Source organism: Ictidomys tridecemlineatus, chromosome 7 (assembly GCF_052094955.1).
Source record: "Ictidomys tridecemlineatus isolate mIctTri1 chromosome 7, mIctTri1.hap1, whole genome shotgun sequence".
Taxonomy (NCBI): Eukaryota; Metazoa; Chordata; class Mammalia; order Rodentia; family Sciuridae; genus Ictidomys; species Ictidomys tridecemlineatus.
Window position 1 is genome coordinate 17196171 of NC_135483.1, and position 26616 is coordinate 17222786.

The 26616-nt window shown below is 44.0% G+C and overlaps 1 long non-coding RNA gene across 2 annotated transcripts in view; it reads left to right on the forward strand.

Moving 5' to 3' along the window:
• Positions 1–240: 240 nt before the first annotated feature.
• LOC120892909 (uncharacterized) overlaps positions 241–26616 on the forward strand; it is a 69743-nt gene continuing 43367 nt past the window's right edge. Inside the window, exons 1-4 of one of the 2 annotated variants that reach the window (XR_013423830.1) lie at positions 241–972; positions 6150–6268; positions 6680–6869; positions 8264–8454. This is a non-coding gene — a long non-coding RNA (uncharacterized LOC120892909). The remainder of the gene's footprint in view (positions 973–6149; positions 6269–6679; positions 6870–8263; positions 8455–26616) is intronic. The other variant, XR_013423831.1, reaches the window with a different exon arrangement.

The following is a 26616-nucleotide window of genomic DNA, read 5'->3' on the forward strand; positions in this document are numbered from 1 at the left end:
TAATTTAAGTACAGTTTCAAACCCCTTGACATGGTAATGAGAAGCTAAAGGAATTTGAGTTTGGAACCATGATGCAGTTTCCTGGGATGGTAAAAAAGAAGAAGCACATGTGGGATTAGTTGCCAGGCTGTGGGAATACTTTCCAGGGGTTGCCAGGGAAAAGGGCGAAAGGGAAGAAGTGAGCTAGCCGAGTCAGGTGGAGTTTCTGTCCTGGGACTGAGGCAAATTATGTAATCATCCTTTGCATTCAAATCTGCTCCACTTCCACCTGATATTTTGCTGAGGGGACTAGTGAGATTCCAAAGCTCAATTTGCTAGAGTGTGCAGAATGCTAATCAGCTTCAGCAGTCAGCAAAGTGGCAGGGGGGCGTGCCTCTGTAAAGGGGGGCGAGGAGGCCGCCCTGACTGGGAGCCAGGAGGAGTCTGGCTGACTCAGCGACTCCTGCCAAGTGCATGTCCCTCCTCATTCATTTCCATGGTGACCTTTTCTCAGAGATCAAGGGGAGGGCCGAGAACAACTGAGAACAACCATGTTTCTTTGCACCAAGAAAATTGATATGCGTCAGGGTCATTGACAAGAGAATCAAGGGGTTGTCCAAATTGGGAGATGCCAGTTTTGATAAATGCTTCCATATCTCTAGAGCTGGACCATTTAAAGTCCCCAGTTAGATTGGAAAAAGACTTTGGAAATCCATCTCTGCATAGTGGCTCTGAGTTTGGTACCTAGCTCAGTAAATATTTGCTGAATGAATGAATGAATGAATGAATGAAGTTCAAGTTATATCCAGTTTGTGATCCATTCAGGTCTCTAAGATCCAGTCTCTAACCCACTCAGCTGGGAGTTTCCTTCTGTTTCATCTTGCAGCTAGGACAACTTTGGCACCCAAAAGGATGCTTCTTACCTATACAAGTTCTCTGGCTGAATGTTGCTATGATACAGTCTTGCCAAGAGCTGATCACTCAGCAACAAGGGTAAGTGCTATTCATGCTGGGTAAGTAAGGAATGCTGCCTGTGGGTGTCATTTGCTAGATGCCTCTTTAATATTTGCAAGGAGGCTGTGTCAGTTGCATTTTGTGGGTATGTGCTGAAAAATTTTACTGTGAAGTGGCTGTGATATTTTGTTGCTATTTGATTTAAAAATATTTCCCTCTGTTCTTATATACCTAGATGAAGGGGGAGAAAATCACAGAGGAATATCTACTTTTGTACCTACCTACCCATCTACCTATCCATCTATTTATCTCTGTGTATCTATCACCATTGTATTCAAATTAAATTGGCTTAGTAGAACTTGGGGAAAATTTCATAAATATCTCTTCCAATTCCTGGAAAGTGATCCTTAGTGATCCTTAGGTAGATTGGGACTCATGATCTCTGACACTTGCTATGAAGGTTTATACCTCTGATGGTTTTGTTAGTTAATCTAGAGTTTACATTTTTCCACTTATTTGCAGTGTTGTTTTTAAACTCAAGTTGGTTGTTCCTAAAATTGTACATGGAGTCCAGGGTAACTTGGAGCCTTGTCCTTGTCTGCTAATTGTCTTCATATAGTTGTGTCTATATGAAACGAAAGCTTGAATTTCTGAAGTTGGGCAAAGAAAGTTATGTGGGATAGCTGGACCCAACTAACTCTTGAAGTCAAGATATTGGCCCCAACGTGGTCAGAGCAGGAGAGTGGCATGCCTCCTGCTATGGTGTCTCAGCCATATTCACGGATCTGCAAAGAGAGTACCACACTATTATACAAAGAAACATAGTGAGGACAAGGGATCCCCAGTGGGTCCTAGCATAAAACTTAGCACATAGTCTGCATTTTAACATTTCAAAGTGGTTGAAGGACTAAATAAACGTCACTGCCTTTCTAATGCATTACATTGCATACTCTCAGGGGTTGATGTGTGTAGGGAGATAGGTGCCGTAGTCCGGCTGCAGCAGAATAACTGGGGGGATGACGAATAACTTCTGTACTTTGATACAGCAGGTTTAAGAGCCATTTATTGTAGGACAACAGAGGTAATTATACATTTTACACAGCTTATCTTAATTAGCATAAACTCGATACATCAGTCAACCAATAAGGAATCTCCACACTTAATGGCTCACTTTTGTTACTTCTCAAACCACTCCCTCTGGCATTTTGCCAGGCACAATCCAGACTTGTTTACGAACTCTTAACATTTCTCTGGCAAAATACCAGGTGTTATTTTGACTTGTTTACAGACCTTAACAGACAGGGAAAACCGTAGGAGCTCTGTTCTTCAATTCTGCCCTTTCTTGAAGCCTTGGTTTGGGAATTGCATCCAGGAAACCAGTTTCCCTTGGAACTTGCTCTGCTTCATTCTTTTGGTTTTATTCTGAAGAGTCACTAATTTAAATTAGTAAAATGGGCAGGTAATTTTTTGAGCCACTGGGGAGGAAAAAGGCTGGCTTGAGCTGCTTCACTACTGGGCCACCCTGTCACCCTGTGATCACCACCTACTCAATGTGAGAGAAAATAAGTAGGTGAATCTACTTCCCTGGTGGAAGGAAGAAACTGTCACAAGAATACTCACTGAGCTCTAAGAATCCAAATCTTCTCTGCCAACCCTCCATGAGGACCCCTCATGTGTCCTTGAGTCATTGGGTCCAAAGGACTTGATTAATTAGATTGTCCCAAGGTCATATAACCACTGCCGGCATTTGAGCACAGCACTTTATAGTTTAATGATTCATAGTACCTATCATTCATTGGTTGCAGGCACCATGCCAGCACCAAGAAGAATTATAGATAAGTTATTTATGATATTCTTGGCAAAAAGTTCTTTATGTTAGTAATATGCTTTTTTAAAACTAGGCTAGGAATCTGAGGTTTTCACTTGGTTAAGGTCATGTCACTGGTCAATGGTGGGACAAGATTCCAAACCAGATTTGTCATATTCTAGAGTCTGAGCTTTCTTTGTCTTCATCATACAATCCTTACTTGGCCAAAGGTTCTCACATGTTCCTTTGAGATTGGTTCTTGAGGTACCAGCAGTATGTCTCCCTATTGCTTCCTTGGTCTTCCCCCAGCATTACTCGCCTGACAGGGGACAATGGAGTCAAACAGGAATGGGAACATCAGCTTTGTTGATGGTAAACCTGCCTTGGAGACTCTAGCTTAGACCTAGACCCTGAGCACTACCTTCTGTAGCTCCTGAGGTCTGACTCACCTTCTCAGTCATGCAGTGGAGAATCACTGTCCTGTCAAGATGCCAGTCACATAGAGCAGGAAGGGAGAGTACTCATGCGTACTGAGTGTATGATGTAGCTGAGCCCAACTGCAAGGTGTCAGAAAGAGCAATAGCACCTGGAGCAGGTGTCCTAAAAGCTAGGAGACATTCTCCTTTGCTATGCAAGACCAGGGTCATGAGACTGGGTCTGGCTAGTGTGAAGGCCATTTCTAAGCTTGGCTCTCAAAAAATGTTTTGAGAACCTTGGGTCACTATCTTTTGACAATGTGGTGAATTTAGGAACCACGTGATTCACATGACATAGCTACAAGATAGAAGAGAGATGCTTGACACACTTAGCACACATTACACTGTGCAATGAATAAGAAATAAACCTTTGGTTTAAGTCTTTTAAATTTGGTGTTTAAATGATTATTTTAGTAAAGCTTTCTCCTCTTCTTCTTCTTCCTCCTTCTTCCTCCTTCTTCTTAATTTTTCTTAAATTAATTATTTTTTGGTGTTTCGAGTTGAACCCAGAGCTTTGTGCATGCTAGGCAAGCACTCCACCACTGAGATATCCCCCAGCCTTTGCCTTGATAATTCAGTGCTTGTCCATTCTCTCCACTCAGGTAATATTCTCTTCCTTGATGTGGTATATAAAAGCTGGACACTACCCATCATTTCAAAGAGAATAGAAGTTATTTTTTTTCCCCCAGCAGGAAAAGTGGGGAGGAGCAGAAAATGGACCTTTTACCATATGTACTATTACTGTTGTTATCATATTTAAACAAAGAAACTGAGCTTTAGTGACATTAAGTTGTTTTTACAAAGTCAAGTCTAAATCACTAGTCCAGGGCTTTTATTTCAAGATTCAATCATTTTTACATAAACTCCAAGCTCTTGCTCTAAAAGGATTTATCCTCCCCAATAATGTGAGACATTATCTCAAAATAACATTATGTCTAATATCCACTGGAAGAACCACCAAATATGGATGCAGAACTGTCAGAGGAATTGTGATGACCATTTGCTGAATCTCTGCTCTCCCCTGGACATTGTACTCAGAACTCCAATGTATGAAATCTTGTTTATTCTTTATGGTAATCCTGTAACGTGTGTATTACCACCTCTGCTAGCAGCTATGTGAGATGATGTCTGTAGTCCATCCACAAGCTCTCCGCATCCAGGAGGTTGGCAGGAGCTTTGGTGAACAGTTTCTTTCCATGGCCAGGGAATCCTAACACAGACATCATTTTCTTGCTGCCCAAGGGTGATCTCTGGCTAAGGCAGCCTGCTCAGTCCCTGTGGGAGGCCGGTGAGAAGTATCGAGGAATTAACTCCCAGGAGCAAGATTGAAATGAAGAAGGCAGGGAGTTGGTGGCTACATGCCCCAGTTTCCTTACTTCTGATGGGGCTTCATCTGAGATGGATCCTGTGGAGGTTCTCAGGGGCTAGCTAGGATGCCTGAGTCCACTCACTGATGCATCCTTTAGTAGAATTCTTCCCTTTCCCATGTCTTCATCCTATGATTTAGGTTGGGTCCCTTGGAAACAGACGGAGGAGGAAATTTATATGCAGGAGTTTTATTGGAGAACATGCATTGGAACAACACCTGTAAAGAAGCGAGAGGAAATGAAAGAGCAAATGAAAACACCAGGGCTGGGCAGAGGGGAAAGTTCTGCTTTGATGGAATTGCACGGAGGCTGCAGCTAATATCAGGTGCTCTGGCCTCAAGGCAGGGGGTACACAAGAACAGTCATTGAGTGCAGGTCTCCCTGTACAGGGTATGACCTTGGCCAGGCAACTTCTTTAAGCTAAGAATAAATCCCAGAGAGGCATGTAGCTATGAGCCACCAGCAGCCAGCTCCTCTGGAAGTTGGGGATGGAGTCCTGAATGGGCATCTGGACACTGTGCCATAGCATTCACAAAAGTCACTCCTTGCTCTGCTAAGATCCATTTGCTTTTCATCAATCCATAGTAAGTGTTTCACTAGGGAGTGACTCTAAATGGGGACACCCCTAACACTAGCTTTTGGTTCCTGGGTTCATGAATACAGAGCACCATGATGTTGTCTTTGATTTAGGAAATGTACCTCCTCCTGAAGGTGGCAATCCGTGATAGCAGAGGATCAGCTCTGAATTGCACCTTCTTCTTGCTGATGGACTGGCTGTTTTCTGGGTTGTGCGGTATGAATGAGAACCAATGGATCTTAAGTCATTGCTACACCTCCTTGACTGTACAGTGGAGGCCCTTGGACTGGAGTGACATACTGTAAGATCTCATTAACACTCTGTAAGCCCTTGGAGAGCAGTGCTGGCCAGGGCCCTTGTAGCTGTGATGGGAAATCTGTGCCGGGTGGGGAATGTGTGTTGATTCCATTCAGGGCGAATTCCTGCCCCTTCACAGTGGAAGGGATCTAATGTGGTCTACTTGCCCCAAAGTGGCTACTTAGGATCCTTGGAGGATCGCACCACATGGGAAGCTCAGCACTGTTTTTGGCTGGCAGGTTGAGTAGCTAGATGCCTTGGGAAATGGGCCCATACTGTCAGGACCATGCACATTCTTCATCCCTGCCACCATGGCCACTGTTTTCACCTCCGTTGTGACAGTATGAGGGCTGATTTTAGGGGCTGAGTTTACCTGGCTGTGCCATTTTCTTTATGTGGTTGTTTCATGTCACTTCCATGGTGGATGCTGTTTGGTGGCACTGAGATGTATCATAAGGATATTTAAACTCCTTTCCATTCCCATAGGTCCATCCGGATGCCTCTTCCCCAGACCTCCTTTTCCTCTGTCCTCCAGTGTTCTCTTTCCAGGCCTCTCCCCAGTCAGGCAAACTGTTAGCCAATGCCCATATTCTTGCCTTGGGCTGTTTCTCTACCCACACAAAATGGGTGACTAGTCATACCCCCTGAAGCTCTGGACACCAGGAAAACTTCCTCTCACTACTGTCTTTCAGGGCAACATCTGAATGGGACTGATTCAGCCAGAAGTCCATTTTTGGCTCAGATACACATGATGAGCCAAACTCATGTGAGACCAAACTTAGCCTTTTCCTACTCCGTCACTGGTCATCAGGTAAACTCACTCCCCACTTGTCCAGGCTTTGAGTTGGGGAAGGGTTTCAGTGCAACCAGGGTGAATGATGGAGATTTGGGCTAGCTGCTTGCATAGCTTCTTTGTGCCCTCTGATATCACTAGTCACCCTGTGTCCTTCCTTACCTAATAGTTTCTGGATTGTCTGACCTGATGGCTTTGTGATTATGATGGAATCCAGCTCAGGATGAGACTCTGGCTGTACCACTGTGGATATCCATGGTTGCATGCTCCATCTCTACTAGTGTATAAGAATTTGTTTTTGGAATGGTGTGCTGTTATTTGGTGTAACCAAACAGCATAAATTTGCCACAAAATACTGGGGGTTCTGTGCTGTAATTTTTCTTATTTGTCCTTGTAATAAACCCTATACATTGTCTTTTTCTTCTGCAGGTACCTCTGGAACCATGGGGTCTGCTCTATGGTATGGCTCAATGGCAGAGCTCCTTACCCCACAGGTTGGACTTGCTGGTCTAAATCCTACTGTAAGCTGGCATCTGTCTTGGTCAACCACATCAATATGTCAGAGCACCACCTTCAACATACAAGGAACACTCAAGTGGAAATCCCATCATATTTCCATGTAATTCACCCATCTAATCCCTACGAAAACTATATTGATCCCAGACAATGGCAGTGGGTTACTACAGACTTCAGCCAGCAGGGTAACAATGGGCCACAGAAATATGTGACTTCCCTCAGGCCCTGAAGAGAGCATTTCTTTCCTAGTGAGAGGACTTGGGGGATGTAGTGATTTGACTTGGGGGAAGATGTTCCCATGTTACTGTACCAATGTGGCTTCCTGAATATTTTTGGATTTATTTCCCACCTTCAGAACTGCATGTTTTACTGAAAGCTTCCATGCAATTGCTACAATTGCCACTGCTCGCTCATTTAGTTCAATTACCAGGAGTCCCGTGTGATTTTCTGAGGAATGTTCAGAAGCTCCATATTCCTCCAGACTTATATTATATTGTAGAGTGGGAGAGTTAATTTAGACAATAAATGCGTATCCTTGCCCATCTTGCATAAATATAAACTGCTTTTTGATATAGCTTCTTCAAAAGTACGAGAGAAGCACCCTTTAGCTAGATCAGTGGCTGCAGACCATGTGCCTGAGGCTATGCTCTGTCAGGGGTGCCACATTCAAAACAGCAGTGACAACTGGGGATACTGCTGGCCTAAGATTAGGAAACCATGGTCATTGTTTAGGACTGATATGGTGTTTCTGTAGGGGTCATATGGGTAAATTAAGTAGGAATATTAGGGGGCTACCACCTCTGTTTTCTTTGCATATTGAGGGTGGCACTAATGCAAATTATTCCCCCAGGAGGTGATATGGTTTTTAATTTACCCTCTTGGATGGCATGAGACATGGAGAGGTGGGAGGCTTCTACCTGGTTTTTCACATTCAATAGCTTTTACTCACAGGCCAAGGAACTAAGCTGAAAATCATGCCAACCACCAAGTTTTTTCATTTTAATTGAACATTTGGAGACCGGGGATATGACCACTAGGAGAGCCTATGGATGCAAGAGATCCTCCATGATTGGAGCTGGGGCAGAACTCCATTTTTACCTGCCTGTCCCTGCATGTCTTCATGCTAGAGATGGGTCACAGTGACATTTCAGATTCCTGCCCTTCAATAACAGGTTGGGCTCTATCTCCAAATGTGTGCAGAATTTCTAAGAATTCTTTTTCCCCCAGTGTATGGCTATAAAATAAATGGCCATAGGACACTCTGAAGGTAGAGCTAAAGTTGTCATTTTATACCTCAGTGAGGTTGTAGGGCCTTTCTTCATGGGATACTTACCTCTCATCTAGTCAATAGGTTCTGAGTAGGAGAATTACTTCTGCCCGGGAAGTGGGCATGCACTTGTGGTTTTACAGGGCATCTGCCCTCAGCCTCCTGATCTTCCCGTTCTTGATTCCTATACATTACTATTCTCATTGGGTGTCCATCTGTCCTGCCTCCAGGAACCATGGTTGATTTGATGAAGGCAGTCATACTCTGTGGGTCAGGCCCCTGGCTGGCACACTAACCTCACTGCTTATGATGATACTTGTGATGACAGTTGACCCTCTGTCTCATGGGTTCTACAGCTGCACATCCAACCATCTGCAGATGGAAAATATTCAAGAAAAGAAATTGCACCTGTGCTGAACAGGTACTGATGTTCTTCTTGTCAATAAAGTTTATATAGCGTTTATATTGTATTAAGTATTATAAGTAATCTAGAGATGATTTAAAGTATATGGGAGGATGTATAGAGCTTATATGCAAATACTGTGTCATTTTATATAGGGGACTTGAGTATCCACAAATTTTGGTATCCATGGGGGGTGTTCCTGGAATCAATGCCCCCCAGATACTGAGGGATGACTGTGCTTTGCATTTGATAGTTCAACATTGCTACATGGTTTCTATTATTTCCAGTCTCAATAAGCCCCCATATTGGGAGTGTCTGTAGTGACATCGCCTGTAACCCACAGAGGAGGATTGACTCTCAGCATCCCACCAAATCTGATGCCCTGCCCCACATACCCATTTTACTGCTTTGATAAATGAGGAATCCCTGGATCCTCATCTCTAACCCCTTTGGCTGATGTTTTTTTTCCCCTTAAATATTATATTAGTTGTCCATTGTGGTATAAATAAATTACCATGAAATTAGCAACATGTAGACAATATACAGTTATTACTTCACAGTATTTGGAGGAGTCTGCACATGGCTTAATTGGGTCCTCTGGGCTCTCACAAGACTGCAACCAGAGGGTCGACCAGGGTGTGTTCCTGTCTGGATTTGGGTTCTCTTCCATTCTCATGTGGAAGTTGGCAGAATTTAGTGCTTTGTGGTTATAGGACTGAGGTCCCTGATGGTCAGTGGGGTCCACTATCATTTCCTAGAGGCAGCCTGCAGCCCTTGTTGCATGGCCCTCTCATAATATGGCTTAGCACTTCAAGCCAGCAGAATCCTCTCTCTCTGCAGGATGTGAAGCTGGATATTTTACACTGTGACGTAATCACAGGGCTGGTGGACAGACCTGTCCACACAGCATGCATAGGACTTGGTGATGAGAGTCTTAGAACACACCTGGACATTTCAGTGAATGCTGGCTGCTGTGGAAGCTGGTTATTGGTTACTCTACAGTCAAACAGCCTTTTGCAAAGCGCCTATCGACCCAGATGAGTAGAGTGACCTTCTCAATCCTCCCAAAGTTAGTAGATAACTAGTACCATTATAGAGGTAGAGGGAGAAGTTAATTCATTACAATACAGTGGGAGCCTTAGGGCTTGAAAGGTAATTTTCTTTCAGAAACCTGATTGAAAATGAATCTGAGTAGAGATATTCCTCTTAAATTACTGAACATCCATTTATTAATGTATTGCTCATTCAATCACTTTCACCTATTCATTACTTCATTTAATAAGTAGTTATGCTCGGCAGTAGATATTCCATATCATAGGCATGATATTTTAGAATAGAGAGTGACTTGAATCATCATTGTCAGGTGATACTACAAATGATGAAATGGAGAAATTCAGACAGGTTGAGTAATATGCTTGAAGCTCTTGGCACTTTCTTAAGACAGAGTCCCAGAGAAGGTCAAGTGTGGAAGGACAGGAATATGTGATTAATCCCACTTTGAATTTTATTCACATATGCCTTGTATTAATTTTCTCTGCCCACAGTCCAAAGCAAGGAGATATAGCCTTTCCTTCTGCCCATTTTGCTCTAGAAAGCTGTATGCCACTGGGTGCTTTTGAACTCGAAGTTCTCATAGTCCTGGCTTTGATTCATTTTGAGCCAAGGGAGCAATTTGGATCCTAGAAGTTCCTCTTCCAGCTGTAATTCAAAGTACAGGAGTGCAAACGCTCCTAGACTCTGCGAAGGGGAAACCTGAGCAGGAGCAGTCTGTGAGCCTGCCTTCACTCCCCAAGCGTGAAACCACGGCTTTACCCACCTTAATCGTAAGCAGAGGAGCCATTGTTGAGAGATGTCAATTGGGACTCTCCGCAGGCTTGGAAGCTTGATCTGAAACTACATCGCCTTCTCTCTCTGCCCCAGTCCGGGTGCAAGCTTAATTGCACTGAGTTATGCACTCTTTGTTGCCAGTACAGTGCTGGGAGAAAACTGATTGTGTTTTTACCAACATGCAGGTCAAATTCAATCTGTTTACTTCATGTCTGTGTGCCGCCAATTCCTGATCTTGTGATCCAGTCAAGAGCATCACACTATCCTTTCCACAAAGGTGGATTTCCCTGGCATTTGGCTACTGGTCTCACGCCAGGGATTAACTTGGGTCCCAAGGAAATGGTTCTCATACTCAGTACAGGAGTTGTTTCCATAGCAACCACACACACTCCAAATTTGCTACCTGTTGATGTCAGCCTAAAGTATTTATGCTGTGGATTTTTATTAATATGTTTAAATCTTAAAGTTCTTGCATTTATATTAGGTAAGAAGTCAAGGTTGTAGGTAAAGCCTAACAGCACTTGGTATTAGGCAGGGGGCTAGTGGGTGGCTCAGGTAAATGGCAGGGTCATGGTTGGAACTGGCCTTACTGATAATTGGAATTGGGTATTGGATAGTGCTCTCTGTTTAGGCTGGCCTGGGCATATTTATTAGAAGTAAAGTTTTCCCCTAATGCTGATGATCCTTATGAATACTGTGGATTTTCCTTTGTAGGGAAGGAGGGGCAACTTGTCTCTAACCATAAATTGTGGGAGAACAGATGAGGTGCTGTTCTTAGCTCAGCTTCTTCTTTTTCCTGGAATTTCAGAGAAAATGGCTCTTCTCTGATCTTCCTGTGTTATTAGAGGCAGGTCTGTGGTTTTTCAGTATCTCCCAGGACTGGGTAGAAAAGTCCCCCTACCTCTAGGGTTCCCAGTGATTCCTGTAATTTCCCACAAACATTGTCTAGTAGCACCTGTTGCTAGTAATAAAGATGGTATTTTGGCCTCCAATGTCTTACCTCTCTCTCAAATAATTATGAACCTCGGCAGGAAAAGCAGTGCCATTTGTGGGTCCCTCTTCAGTCTGGTCATCAATCTTTCCTCCACCAGGTGTTTATTGTGTGACTCTCAAGTGTTGGATGCAGAAGGAAAAGAGAGGGTTCTTGCCCTCGAAGGGCTCTCTGGTGATAGTTGCCTGCTGGTATATTCCCAGGGCTTTGCATTCTTGATAAATATTTATTGAAAGAAAGAGTGAAATTCTTTCTTCTAGGTGGTAAATGTGCAGCCATTGCTGAGATGTGTCATACAGATCTCTATCAAGGACCCAGGTGCTCTCTCTTCCAATTGCTGGGGGCATTGGCTGCTGGTGGTTCTCAGGTGAGTCTTTCTTCAGGAATTGCTACTGGTGGAATAAAGTCTCAACCAAGATCTTGTCCCTACCCCAAGGGCAGCTTGTGATGTGAATGCAAGACACAAAGGCCTGGCTCCCGTGTCTCCATGTGGGGCAACACTAAATGGCCATCTCAGCTCCAGATCTCCTCATAGGACCAATTGGGGCTTTTGTATGACTGTATCACAGTTTAGCTTCTCTCTGCTCAATTCTATGACTTCCAATCCCTCAGGTGTTGGTACCGGGAGCATCTGTTAATAATGCTCCTGCGCATGAATTTCTGTCTCAAACTCTGATCAAGGAACCTGGTTAAGACGTAAATGGAAACTATTGTGGGATAACAGGGGAGGGATTATCAAATTGTCCCTGGGTATTTGGAGAAGCAGAGACAGTACTGGGAGTGGAGGAGAGAACGGGAGGTTTGGTCAAGGCATGGCAGGGCATCTGCCAGAGAAGGAAAGATGCGGCTGGACTGTCTGTGAGAGTGTGGGGCTCCCGAGGCAGGGAACTCATGCCCACTGCGGAATGGAGATGTTTCCCATTTGCCATTGCCCTCAGTGTTCCCTGCCCTCTCAAAAGAGGGGCGAGCAAAAGAGGGAACAGAAGCCCTGTCCCCAGGATGTGGTGGTGGCAGGACTTACCCACAGAGAGAGAAGCAAGTGTGGAGTCAGGGATTTGTGGGCACTGGAGAGGGCAGAATGGAATGTGAGCAGGGATTCCTGGGTGGAGACGACCAGAAGATGGCAGAATGTCAGGACTGACTCTTTGGAGGGCCAGCTGTGTCTGGCTGACTTAGGCAGGGCTTGCCTTAGCCCCTGGGGTTCCCTGACGTAATGCCTGGGCATGAACAGGGTGCAGAGTGGGAGAGGAGCAGCATGCCTGCTGTGGCCAAGTGGGCTCGCCAAAGTGAGCATCTGCTCCTTCTTTGGCAGGTGCCAGGGCAGAGGGATGGAGCCAGTAAGGAGCAAGCTTTCCTGAGGGCAAGAGGGACAAGGAGGGGCAGGGGCTGGAGAAAAGGCCAGGCCCAGGCCTCTGACTTCATTTTCTTGGTGATTGATATAAAACATCAGTTTTGTCTCTTAAGAGTTACATAAAAGAGAAACAAGTAGCTCTAGCTTCCTAGATGGCTGATGGGTTCGATCATGCTTACTGCTTCCACCTAATATAAGACGTGTGAAATTAGAATCCAACCCAAGGCACACTGTGTATCTGGCATATGCCAGGAGCCGTGCTAAGCAGCCTGGCTTTGTTTGCTAGTAGATAGAATAAAAAAGAACGGTTTCTAAAATAATTCTCTTTAATAAGAGAAGAATAAGTAGAAATACTACTATTAATTCGTTGAGTGTACCTGTATTTTGTTCTGACCCATTTCAGAAGCTTCTGGAAACAAAATCTCAATTGTCCACCAGTGGCCTCAGGGGGTTTCCAAAGAGGAGAATCTAGTCATCAGGTCCATTTGACTCTCATGGGAAACCTCCTCCCCTATCTTTCTAATAATAGAAGGAATATTTTGAACTTCCACCTGGAACTTCTGTTTTCTAACTTGGACTTCAAGCATGGAAAAATGGAGCTATTTATTGCTCCCTGTGAGATACTATCCATGATAAAGGAAATTTGTGGGTGTATGGAATAAACATTCAGGCTCTCTCTCTCTCTCTCTCTCTCTCTCTCTCTCTCTCTCTCTTCTCTCTTTCTCTCTCCTCTCTCTCTCTCTCTCTAAATATACATACATACATATATACATACACACACACACATATATATCTCTATAACACACATACATACATATGATAATTTTGAGGTTTGAGTACTCCCAGAAACGTAGAAGCAAATGAAATCAAACTTCCACCCTTCAGTCCTCAGCCTGGTCCCATGTCCTAACATCTCTGAAGCTACCTTCCCTGAATTTGGCTAGAGGTGCTTCTCCTCTGGGGACAACAACACCGTGTCTAACTCAGTACTCACTTGAATTGAAATTCCACATTTATGTGATTGCTTCTGTGTCATTTTGGGGCCACCAAGAAGAAGACACCAAGTGGGAATTAGAGGAGCAGGGGATTTAGTGAGAACACCTGTGAAGGATAAAGGTGAATGGGTATGAATAGCCCAGGGAGCCTCCAGACACCAGACACAGGCTGGGCTGACATCTTTGAAAAGAGAAAGAAGAGAACTGGGGAATCCAAAGGCTGTCATGTGGAAACTTTGGTCAAGTCAATGGAGAGTTGTTGAGCCCAAGTTGCTCATTAGGAAAACCTCACATTGGACAGGAATGGGTTAGCTGTAATGATTGTCCTTGCCCAACCATTGGCTGGGAACAGCCTAAGTGAAGTGTGACCTTGGCATTCACAGAGGTCACAACTGGGTTTATGGTATGTTCCTGTATCAGGTTCTCTCCAAGATTCAAGAAATGTGTTTCCATGGGCCACCCTAATCCTTCATTCAGAATGGAGGCTCTTGATGGGTAGAGACTGATCTGCATCTCTCAGCATCCTCAGGGTCCACACAATGGGCAGGTCTGACACATGCAGAAAGTGCTTGATCAAGATTGGTTGAAAAGGTCTCAGGAATTTATTTGGATAGATTTGAAGCTGGGTGAGTACTTTAAATTAATTTGGTAGGAAAAGAAGAGTTATTAACAGTTTTAGAACAAAATATGCAAACAGCATTTAAAGAAGACTGGGAGAGGGATGGAAGTGGGACTTTTAAAACTTTTGCAATAGTATAGGAGTGAGATGGCATAGAAAAGGAGACACGGGCAGCAAAAGATCTGGGACAGGTAGCTAGGACTTGAAAATTTGGATTTGGACTTGGAGTGGGGAAGGTGAGGAGGTAAAGATGACAGTGAGGTTCCAATCCCAGGAGCTGGGTGCATGGGAAGAGAGGAGGAAGAGGAGCTGGCATTTCAGGGAGAAATGCTAAGTGTGGTGTTAGACTTGCTGAGCTGGAGGTGCTCTTAATATGTCCAGGTGAAAGTGTCCAATTGATGGTGAGAAATGCCTGTCAGGAGCCTGCCACAGAAGTCTAGGTTAGAGGTACATATTGAGAAAAAGAGGCTATGAGATCAAGGCGAGCACAGACAACTGAGTTCAAAGATTAATTGAAGTGGACCTGCTGCATGTTTGCAGATACCTGTTAGGCCACTGGTGCCTTCTTTTGTAGGTTTGAATAAAACAGATGGAATGATACTGTTCACTTCCATTCTTTGATTTTTGGCAAGAGGGATTTCTCTTATCTGTCTTTTCTTTTAAGTTGTGAGTTTTCTAAGACTGTCTTTTCACCTTTGATAGTTAGAGAACAAGCCCAGTGATTTCCACAGAGGTTGTGATCTCCTGAAGGGCAGAGACTTTGCTTATTTATCTCTGTTTGTCTAGCATCTAAAGTGGTACCTGGACAACAGGAGACACTTAGTTAATATACATTGAATTGATTTGATTTGATTTGCATCGTTTGAAGGTACATGGCAACCTTTAATACAATAAAGCTGGGAACTGTTATCACCAACGAGGAAATTTTTTTGTTTACTAATGAGGAAACTGAACGTTAGAGTGGTTGAGTAACTTACTCCACATCCTACAGTTAGGAAGAAGCTGTTTCAGTCAGGAAAGACTAGGTTCTGCTCAGTAACAAGCAAGCCTGAAAATCTGGGGAACAGATGAGCCTTAAAAACACCTTAGTATCTAAGGTGTAAAGTCCATTGTGGGCTTAGAAAATCCTGGGGAGAAACGGTCCTCCATGTAATGCTTTAGAGTTCTGAACTTTTCTAATCCTATATTAGCAAGTGCTGAGCACAGAGAATCAGGCACTGGTTCTTAAAGGTAGAGAATTATAGTTTTCTATTAGGTAGAGAATCATCGTTTTCCCACTCATATTTGTTAAGGTTTAGATGTGAGGTGTTCCCCAAAAGCACATGTATGAGACAATATAAGAAAGTTCAGACGGAGTGAAATGATTGGACTATGGGAGGTTTGACTTAATCAGTATATTAATCTACTGATATGGACTATCTGGGTGGTAACTGTTGGCATGTAGTCTGTGACTGGAGAAGGTGGGTCTCTGAGGGCAAGACTTCAGGGTTTATATTTTGTCTTTGGTGAGTGGAGCTCTCTCTTCTTCCCGATGGTCATTTCCTAAGCTGCTTTCTCCTCCACACTCTCTGCCATGCTCTGCCTCATCTCAGGCCTGGAGCAATGGAGTTGGCTGTCTATGGACTGAGACCTCTGAAACTGTGAGCACCAAATAAACTTTTCCTCCTCTAAAATAGTTCTTGTCAGGTCTTTTAGTCACAGTGGCAAAAAATCTGACTAAAGTCACATTTTATTGGCCAAAGAGAACACCAGACCTCACCTAACTCCAAGGGAGGAGGGAAGGGTCATTTCCCGAGTGCCGGGGAGAGCTGGAACTATTGGCTGTCAGCTCTGTCACTTATCACAAGAGCAGAACTAGGACTCCAGCTTGGATTTCTGAGTTCAAACGTGTGTCACTTTTTACTCTTTGCCTTGTGCTTCCCCCCCGCCCCACTAAACTTATTCAGAAAATGTCTATATTAATGCCAATTTCCAAAGTTTAACTAACATCATGAAAAACATTTATGTTCTCCACTCCTTAATTCTGCTTTCTCTTGTCCCTTAACATTGGGGGTTAGAATACAAAAGCCCAAAGGGATCTATGACATCCAGAGAGACCTAATCTTTCTCAGGGATAGAGATGTCATCTTTACACACAGAATGGTATTGGGGCACAGGACACAGAAGTGCCAGATCTCGCACTGCTGATTCAATTACTCCTCTTCTTCTGGAGTTTTCAAAAATGAGGAATTTCCAAACGGGGTGACTTTACATTGGTTGGGACAGCACCTCCTCTTTTCCAGAAGTCCTTCCAGTAAAATCTCTGCTAGACACTTGCACAGGAGGCTTCGGGCCTTTGTGGAATTCCACATCCATGTCCCAGGATTGTACTCCATTGTGTCCCCTTACAGGGGTGGGGGCCATGACCAGCATGTTGAGGTATGTGACCAGGACTACTAGGCAGTACAGACAGAGGGGACAATGGGATTAAATGGGCTGGCCAGAGAGATAGACCTAGGCACTATTGTTTGCACACAAGAGAACTCTGTGAGACCCAGTAAGAGTCTGAGAATTTGACCCATCAGATCTGCACTCCTGTGGATGAGGATCTTCTCAGAGAGCGAAAAGTGTCTCCTCTAACCACCTGAATTTTATTCCTGAGATGTTTGGAATTCATAACTAGTTAGAGGGTGAGCTGCTTCTCCTCCCGCTTAGGAGGCTGCTCATTTGACTTACAATGTTGAAAAAAAAAAAAATCCCAGTCTGTCTTTAGAGTGATAACAAAAGGGCAAAGTGTTCTCAGAGGAGCAATGTGACTATTCTTTTTTACGTGCCCAAATACTGTGGTTATCTTATTTAATTCCATATCATTATGGAATAGTTTCTTTGAACATCCTTTTCTCACTGATGAAGAATGTATGATTCACAAGGGCAGATTTTTTTTTTAGGCCTAGCTTGTTGTACCCCTATTGTGTAAACTGGTGCTTGGTAAATATTAGGTGCTCAATATGTATTTGTTGAATGAAACAGTGCAAGATCACTGAGCTAGCAAGCAGAAGAGCCCACAGAGGGACCTGGGAAGTCTCATCTCAAGACTCTCCTTCTGAAACATTGTGTTACAATGTGACCTCCTGTCAGTGTTTGGCACTTAGTGACCTCAATGCAGAGTGTTCGCTCATCAATGGGTGTTTGCAAATCTCGTTCCCAACCCTTCACCTTACCTCGGACACCGTGAGACACAGAGATGGTGCACAGTTCCTTGTGAACTTCCTTCGCCCTCCAAAGCTGGGTAAACAGTAGATGTGAGTTACATATTTATTGGTTGCCTGGCTGCAGAGTCAGTCTCAAGTCCTGGGGAAGGTAGGGGAAAGGCATCCACCTGTTTTGGCAGCTGGTTTTAGCCCCACTTGGAGAAGTTCCATCTCATCACATGCCTTTTTTCGGGAGAAAAAGCCAGTGTACTTTGGTTACTCCACTAGGGGGACCCAAATGCAAACAAAAACACCTCTCCTGCCCTCAAAATGGGATCCCTGCTGGGACCCTCCTAGGGGCCGGCCTTTGAGTGCAGGCCCACCTGCCTCTGCACACTCTGCTTTCTCCTTGCTGGATGGCCACTTTTACAGTCAGGGCTTTTGGAGTGAATTCCACCCTTGTGGGGCCAAGGGCTCTAAGTTCTTGGGATCCCTGCTGCTTCTGCTGGTGCTGACATATAGATTTGTCTTAGAAGCAGAAAAGATGGATTTTGAAGGGTTGCCAGTCTGGCGATAAGGCTGCTCTGGTTTCCCACGGGAAGCCCTGAAATCAAGATCTAGGAAATGAAGGGTGCTTAATCTTTCCTTGCTCCCTTCTCCTCTGAAAAATCAGGGGCCACCACATTGATATTTCGGTGGGAGGCCAATCAATGTTTAGTCTTCCCTTTCTATAGCAACAGTATTGGCGATATGGTTCTCACAAGAGCAACCTGACTTACAGAACCAAGAATGATCTATTTTGACAACTAACCGGACAGGGATGGATATATTTGTGCCATGTCGTGCAGTTTTATTACATTAGTATGTTTCAGTGCTGCGCTGTGGATCTCTCCTCCCTCCCCTTTTGGGTCAGTTTGTAAGTAGGCTATAAGCATTTGGGAAAATTCTGTCAGAAATTTTCTGTAATAAAATTGGACACAGTATTCCTTCTTTTCTATAGTTTCTCCATTTGTTTGATATGCTCTTTGTTGTAAGGTTTTCTTTCTTTTAAGATCTGATATTTTCCCGTAGGAAGGGCAATATAGATGTCCTTGATGAAACACATTTACTATTCTGGAGTTTGAAGAATAGTTGAAGCTAGGATAGCCCCAAATGATACCAGAAGAGAGACTGCATGGTCCCTGTTTTAGTTAGCTTTCTTACTACTGTGACTAGAAGACCTGACAAGAGCAATTTTAAGGAGGCAAAGTTTATGTGAGGGCTCAGGGTTTCAGAAGTCTCAGTCCATGGACAGCTGGCTCTGTTTCTCAAGGCTCGAGGTGTGGCAGGACATCATGGCAGGAGAGTGGGGTAGAGGGAAGTAGCACTTATGATGCCCAGGTAGGGTGGGGGGGGGAGAGAGAGAGAGAGAGAGAGAGAGAGAGAGAGAGACAGACAGACAGACAGACAGACAGACAGACAGACTAAGCTCAGCTCACCAAGCAGCACGTCTTTACTTTATATACCAAAAGGGCATGCGCCCAGGGACCCACCTCCTCCAGCCACACCCTACCTGTCTTCAGTTACTACTTAGTTAATCCCTTCAGGGGATCGATTCAATGATTGAGTTAAGACTCTCATAACCCAATCATTTCTCCTCTGAATGTTCTTGTATTGTCTCACACATGGGATTTTGGGGGAACACCTAAAATCTAAACCATAATAGTCCCTTCGCATTCAAGGTGGGCACAGGCTTCTGGCTCCACTTTGGAATCCGGTGGGGCGAACAATCCACTTCCTGCTCTTCCCTGGACATGCTCCAACATTCCCTGCTTTGCATCTTCCTGTTCCCATAACCTGGGTTGCTGTCCTGTACCCCTGCACATCCTTTAGGATCCCGGGAGTCACGGCTTCCCCAGAACTTTCCTGCTCTCCTCTAGCTGAATGCGTTCTCCCTGACAACCACAGCATTTCCCCAGCTCTGTCAGGGCTGTTAGACTTGCTCCTCTGAGAACACTTTGCCCTGATATGCTGTAGGTGCCTCTGGGTAGGTTTATGTGTGATGAGTGATCTGAAGTCTACTCAGCCAATTCTATTAAAAATGACAACTTTTTTTAAAAAAAATATATGGATATTTATTTTGTTTTTCAGGTGTTGCAAACTCCTTGTCATTTTATACCTCTTATCTCTACCTACCTGTAACCTCTCTGGGTATCTTTCCATTTTTATAAAATTGGCTCCAGTTTCTGTAATGAATTGATTCTATTTATGCAAAATGCTTATGCCAGTACCTGGCACGGAGTATGCACTAGGTAAATATTAGTTATTGCTATTATTATGATTTTATAGCTACAAGGATAGCAGCACTTCTTTACCTTAATTTCGTGTCCAGGTTCCTGCTGGGCGAAGCCTGTGTCTGATTTTCACTGGGATGCATGAAGGGAACCTTATGACTCTTGGCTTGGATGCTGAGTGAATGAAGTGAGAATTAGTCATGGCCTTGTTCACAATTTGAGAACATTCACACTTGCACCTGCTTGGAGAAGCTTGAATTTGACCAGCAGATTTCATATTTCCCAGCCTAAGCCTGGGGAAGAACTTGACTTTCATGGCCTTGCAAAGGCCTCCTCTCCACAGCTCAGTGATTTTGTTCAGGAACGGGCCCCTCTGGGGAGCCAGTGAGCCAAGTTCTGCCGACAGGCAGGGGAGCTGTGTCAGCTGCAGCGTGTTCTGTCTGGCAGGGTTCTCATGGGGGGCCCCGTCCTTTCTTGTCTCCTGGGTATGCCTTAAGTTCAAGCAGCACAAGAGCATCCTGGCTAAAGAGTCAGGAATCATTCAGGAAATTGTTCCTTTGAGGGCATGTGCTGGGGTACCAGGCCCTTGGATGAATCATTAAGTGATTTTACAACCTGCAAATGAAACAAGGTTGTAGGCTGCAGGGGCTGTCTTATACATGAGGGATGGGGGTACTTTGTTCCTCCTTTGTCCTATCTCTTGTCCCCCGCATAGCTGGACAACTTGCATTCCTAGATTTACCATGTTCTCTTACTTTTGGGCTACCAAATCTAAAAATTCGCCCCCTCTACCTCTCCCATCCTCCATACCAGCTCTTTAATTTTCATTTTACATATCATTCTCTCCAGAAGTCGCTGTTGATCACAAAGACTCTTTTCTTTCACCTATAATCCCAAAGCAAAATCTCTTTTCCCTTGTCTGACCCTCCTTCTGGAAAGTGGTCTGCAGGTCCTAGGATCTGTATTGTTTGTCTCATGTTGTAACCTGGAAACCTGTCCAAAAAGATGTACAAATGAAGAATGAAAAAAAATGAATCAATGTATGATTGAATAAAAGAACCAAGAATAAATCATTATTTCTGTTTATCTTACTTTTTAATGACTTTATCTGAACATAAGCAGATAAGCTGAACTGATTTTTTTTTTTTGGAGGAATAATCAAATATTATTCCGTAGCAGGATCTTTTAGATAGTGAAACTATCTCCCTTTTGGAAATAGATAAAAACAGTTCTTTTCGGGTGATAGGGGAGATAAGGCTCTATGTCACTCTTTCTTTTCCTTCTTTGGGGGTACCTAGGGTCCTTGGGCAGAATTTGAAAACTACTCTCCCTAAAAAGACAGTATGATTTTAAAAAGAACTGGGCAGAGACCGCGGTGGGGCAGGGCCTGATCCCCTTGTTAGCTGCAGCTGACAGCACAGACACGCTGGGCCAGTTACTCTGCTTTGTTTATATCAACTTTTCACTTTCATAGAGATCTTTTGTGCTGTGCACGATGCACTATGCTTATTTCCATGTCAGAGATGAGGATGCAGAAGTAGAGAGAGGCTAAGTGACTTGCAGAGTCAAGCCTTAGATTATCCACCTCTGGGAGCTGAACCCCGAGCAGCTATGTGCAGCCAACGGCATCACTGCCTGTAAGAGCATCTGTGTCCACCCAGCAAGGCAGTGGCTGTCCACCAAGCCCTTCACAGGCATTATTAGCTCATTCAATCCTCACTCACCCTAAGAAGTGGGACTCTTACTGTGTGGTTATCACATTAGCAGGCACAGCTCTATTCCCCCTTCTCAGTGGGTTGTTCAAGCCACCTGCAGCTAGCAAGTGGGGTTGAAGGAAAGCAACTAGCCTGACTTTGCCTACCTTTTGTGATGAAGCCCTCTTTTCCTTTTATTTCATAAGAGAAGCATGGATTATTTGCGGACAATGATGCTAATTGGGCTTGGCTGCCTCAGAAGGATAAAATAAATCAACCAATCTACTTTTTAAAAGTAGAAGGTAGGAAAGTGGTGACTCCTGAGCTGACTGTGCACCTTCTTCCATAAAATCGTCTATAAAATTCCTCTGGGCAAACCCAGGAGGCAAAACTGGCACAAGCCCCAGAGCAGGATAAAGATGCTTGAAAAATCCTTTCAGAAACTATAATTTAGATGCCCTTTCCATCTGCCCCACTTCTGCCTACTGCTTGCAAGAAATATGATCCTCTGTCTCATAGGTTCCTAGTGTGCAGGACAGACGCAGAGGAGAAAGCGTGCTGCTTTTCCCAGTGGACAGTTCAGAACCTCAGGACCTCTCTCCCATGGTAAGAAGGCTTATGAGAGGGGCTTCATCAATGGCTGTCCTTTGTCCCATCTTCCTTCAAAGGATTTTCTGTGGAAACAGAGATTCAGCCAGTATAGTTAGGAAGGGAAGGGCTAAGATGGATGTACTGGTTCTAAAAATGAAGGTCAGCCATGCATGGTGGAGCATGCCTATAATCCCAGCTGCTCAGAAGGCTGAGGTGGGAGGGTTGCAAATTTGAGGCCAGTCTCAGCAACTTAGTGAGACCCTACGCAAGACCCTATCTCAAAAAAAAAAAAAAAATGGTGTGAAGGTGCTATTTGGCACCAAGATATTCATTAATCTTATGTTTCTGTGCTGACCCCATGGTGGGATACTTTCTTGACCCCATAAAAGTTAGGTCTGGGCGTGGCCTAAGGAAATAGAGCATGTGCCTAGCATCTGTGAAGCTCTAAATTTGGCACTGACACAAAAGAGTTAAAAACACACAACAAACTAACCCTCCCCAGAGAACAACCCCCCTCAGGTACCGGAGAAAACAACAACAACAACAACATTAAGTAATATGCCATTATGTAAAAATGTGAGTATGTAACAGAAGTGAGTCTGCATTATGTATTTGGGGAGTTCAAAACCCAATTGAGTCAAATGTATGAAAGATGATATATCATGAGCTCTGTAATGTTTTGAACAATCAATTAAAAAAAATGGAAAAAAAAAAAAAGAACAAAGAAAATGGAGTTGGTCATGGCTGTGTGACTTGCTGCAATCAACGAAATGTGAGCTAAGGTGATGTGGCTCAGTCCTGACAGAAAATGTCAAGAGCCAGTGTGATTCGCCGTGTTTCTCTCTCTCTCTCATACAGTGACAGGCAAACCTGAGATGGCAGCTGATCCTTTAGCTTGGGTGTGATGGTTAATTTTAGGTATCAATTTGGTTAGGCCATGGTGACCAGTTATTTGATCAAACACTAATCTGATGTTGCCTGAAGCTGTTTGTTTCAGAGGAGATCAATATTTATATCAGTAGATTTGAGTAGAGCAGATTTCCCTGTTGTGAAGTTGGGCCTGACCCAATCAGTTGAAAACCTTAAGAGCAAAACTGAGGTTTCCCCCACGAAAAGGAGTTCTTCCTGAGACAGCCGCACAAGGTGGTTGACATTAGAAGTGTGTGTTAGGGGAAGAGATCACATGGTCAGACAGGAGGCCAGAGCTTCCTTCTAGGCCCCACATCTTAAAGGTCCCACCGTCTCTTAACATTGCCACACTGAGCACCCGGCTTCCTACAGACAAACCCTTATGGGACATGCTCAAGCCTTATCCATCCCACCAGTATATGTCCCATGACTTCTGTTTTTCTGCTATATTTCACTGAGTAATATACCCAGTGAGGATGGACCTCATCAGAGCCTTTGGTCAACTCTAATGGAAATGTATTGTGAGCAAGAAATAAACATTTGTTGTTAAAAGCCACTAGTATTTTGGGATTGTTTGTGACTTCAGTGTAACCTGGATTGTCCTTACTGATAGGAACATTTTACATGATTTAATTCATTTTTTTCCTTAAATTTTCCAGAACACAACTGAATTTCAGTTGGATATTGTAATTTAGCTTGGCTTACATGAGCTTAAAGCCATTCCAGTGACTACTTTCTTTAATATTGGTTTGAAATATCAAAATAAACTCCACACAGTGTTAGCTAGAAGGAAGGAAGGTTGGAAGGAAATGAATGTTAGCTGATGGCTACTCCAGGTACCGCGCTTGACACGTATCATCTCATTTGTTTCTAAAACTATTTGATAAGATGTACATTATGTAATTTTTATAAAGAAAACTAATGCCAGAACACAGAGTTAGTGAATGTTGGAGGAAGAATTTAGATTCAGAGTTGTGTGTTTTAATGCCTATGGTAATTCTATCAATTGGGTTTTTTTTTTCCCACAAAATAATAGGAATTTATTGCAGTGGCACCTGATAGCTCACAGAACTGGTGGGAAGAACTGGAAAGTCAATTTATAAATGTTTGTGCCCTTGTTGGTCAAATTCGAAGTCCTCGTTCAGCCCTTCTAACTTAGACAGGGGATTTGTACCTGAATTTGCCTTCACAGTCCCAGAAGGCACTGGGTAGGAATTCCTTAGGAAGAAGTCAGAGGCTGTTGTTGCAAAAGTGTGTGTGTGTGTGTGTGTGTGTGTGTGTGTGTGTGTGTGTGTATGTGTGTGTCTGGAAAGGATGAATCTTGGGTTGTCTAGAAATGCCCCAGTTTTCTGCCTGTTGTCCTGACATCACCATCACCATCATCATCATCATCATCATCATCATCATCAAATCATTTTCATTCTTAAAAATGTCCTAGTTGGGGGATAAATTCTGAATGGTACTCCACATGCACAACACTATTACTTATCTGGGGCCTCGGGTGGAGCTGAAATGGGGCATTTCATTAGACAGGGAAGACACTGAAGAGTTGTTTAGCTTCAGATCTGTTTTTGATTCAATTTCTGGTACTAAATTCTCGAGTCATTTTTTTTTTAAATCTGGTTGGTTAGTGCCTACTTCTACCAGAGAGAAATCATACATGCCCTTTGCTGATGGATAATTATGCTGTTTCTATGCAACAGTCTGGCTCTCTCTGTTAAGAGGGACTAGTGTGATGGACTCAGGAAAAACTTCCAAGCTCTATCCACAGCACACAAGTCAGGTGGATATAGCCATGAATAGGTCCTGTATATTCAAATTCCTAAGTATCTTTTGAATCCATCTCCATTTTCCCAGCTTCACTGCTAGTGCCTTGGATCAGGCATCACCTGGCTGTCCCTGGGGTTATTACAGAGCCTTCTGATTGGCACCTGGACTTCCATGTTGCCTCCAGCCAGTGCACTCACCACATAGCAGTCGGTAATCTTTCTAAGACGCAAGCCTGACTATGTCAGCTCCCCTGCTTGGCTGGCTTCCTGTTGCTCTTGGTTTGGGTCCACAGGGCCTGCAAGCCCTGTGTGTTCTCTATTCCCTCTACCTTGTGCCCCTTTCCTTCCAGTTATCTGGGACTCAGGCCTTTTGAAGATGATGATCCTTCTGTCTGAACATCTCTGTTTCCCCATCCCCATCAGCTCTTGCTTTTCCTTACCTCTTAGCTTAGCACCTGTACATCTTATTAACAGTCCCTCTGCAGGGACTTCTTACCTCCATGCCAGACGCCATACTGAAGGCCTCATATATCTCACCTGGCCCCTTCAGCAGTCCTGGTAGGGAGTCTCTGCTGTTATTAGTATCCCCATTTCACAGATCAGGAGGTTGGGTACGGTGATGATGATTGCCTTCAGGATGCACAGCTAGAAGGGTTTGGACCCCAGAAAAGCAGAGCCTTTCCTTTGAGACCTGTGCTGCTTGGCTTTTTAGCAATAAAACCTTTGTTTCCTTCCATCTCCAGTCCCCTCTAGGTGCTGCTTCCATAGCAGGGATCTTTCGCTGTTCTGTGCTGTCATGGCCTATTGCTTTCCTTTCCTTCTGAAGCGTAAGCCTCATGAGTTTAGTGGCTCATGAGTTTAGTGGCTGGGTCACTCTTTCTCTCTCATGTCAGCCTAGCTCATACCATACAGTAGGAACCGAAGTGTGGACTGAATGCATGATCACAATAAAGATGTTGGTATTGAGGTCTTCAGTGGTTAGCAGATGCTTCTTCCACCCCACCTCCAGACCTAGATCCTCGGGTTGTCTTCCATCACCACTGACCCAGGAGCTGTTTCTCATGCCTTAGCTTTCCGTAGCTCCTCCTCTAGGGTTTGCCTGGAATATTTCCTCTTGTTTCTCTCAGCTAATTCTCATTCTTGCTTCAAATCCCATTAGTGCATTAGTCTTGCAGATTCTCTTGGTTTTGGCCAACGAGATAAGCTTGAGAATAAACACAGGAAGGGTCCTTAAGAGGCATGGGTGTACCTTTCTTCTTATTTTTTCCTTTTCTTTACTGTCAAAGGTGAAGGCTGGTAGTGCTCAGCAAAGCATCTGGTCCCCTGAGGATCAGAGCTAACCTCCAGAGATGGTGACATGACATGCTAGTAGAATCCTGAGTCTTAGACAACTTTGTGTGACTACTTCAGTGTATGGTTTAGACGTGATGTTCCCCAAAAGTTCACATGTGAGACAACGCAAGAAGATTTGGAAGAGAAATGATAGTGTTATAGCCTTAACCTAATTGGTGAATGGGATTAACTGACTGGAGGCAGGTGGGGTGTGGCTGGAGGAAGTGGTTTATTGCAGGGCATGTCTGGAGAGTGGAGTCTCTCTTTCTGCTTCCTCATCATCATGTGAGCTGCTTCCCTCTGCCACACTCTTCCACCAAGATGTTCAGCCTCACCTTGAGCCTTGAGGAATGGAGTCTGCTGTGTATGGATTGAGGCCTCTAAAACCCATAAACTTTTCCTTCTCTACAGTTGTTTTGGTCAGATCTTTTAGTCACGGCAGTGAAAAATCTGACTAAACATTCACCATCCCTAGATGTCTGCTGTTCGCTGATTTTATGTTGGTGAGCAATATGCACACTTATTGTTAGCTTCTCTGTGCCATATAGCCAAACCCAATCCCATCTAGTAAACTGGTCCAAGGGAAACTCTATGCTATTGAACAGTCTTGAGAAATGGGGTGGTGACTCCAGGTAGCAGGTGGCAGGTGTTACTTAAAA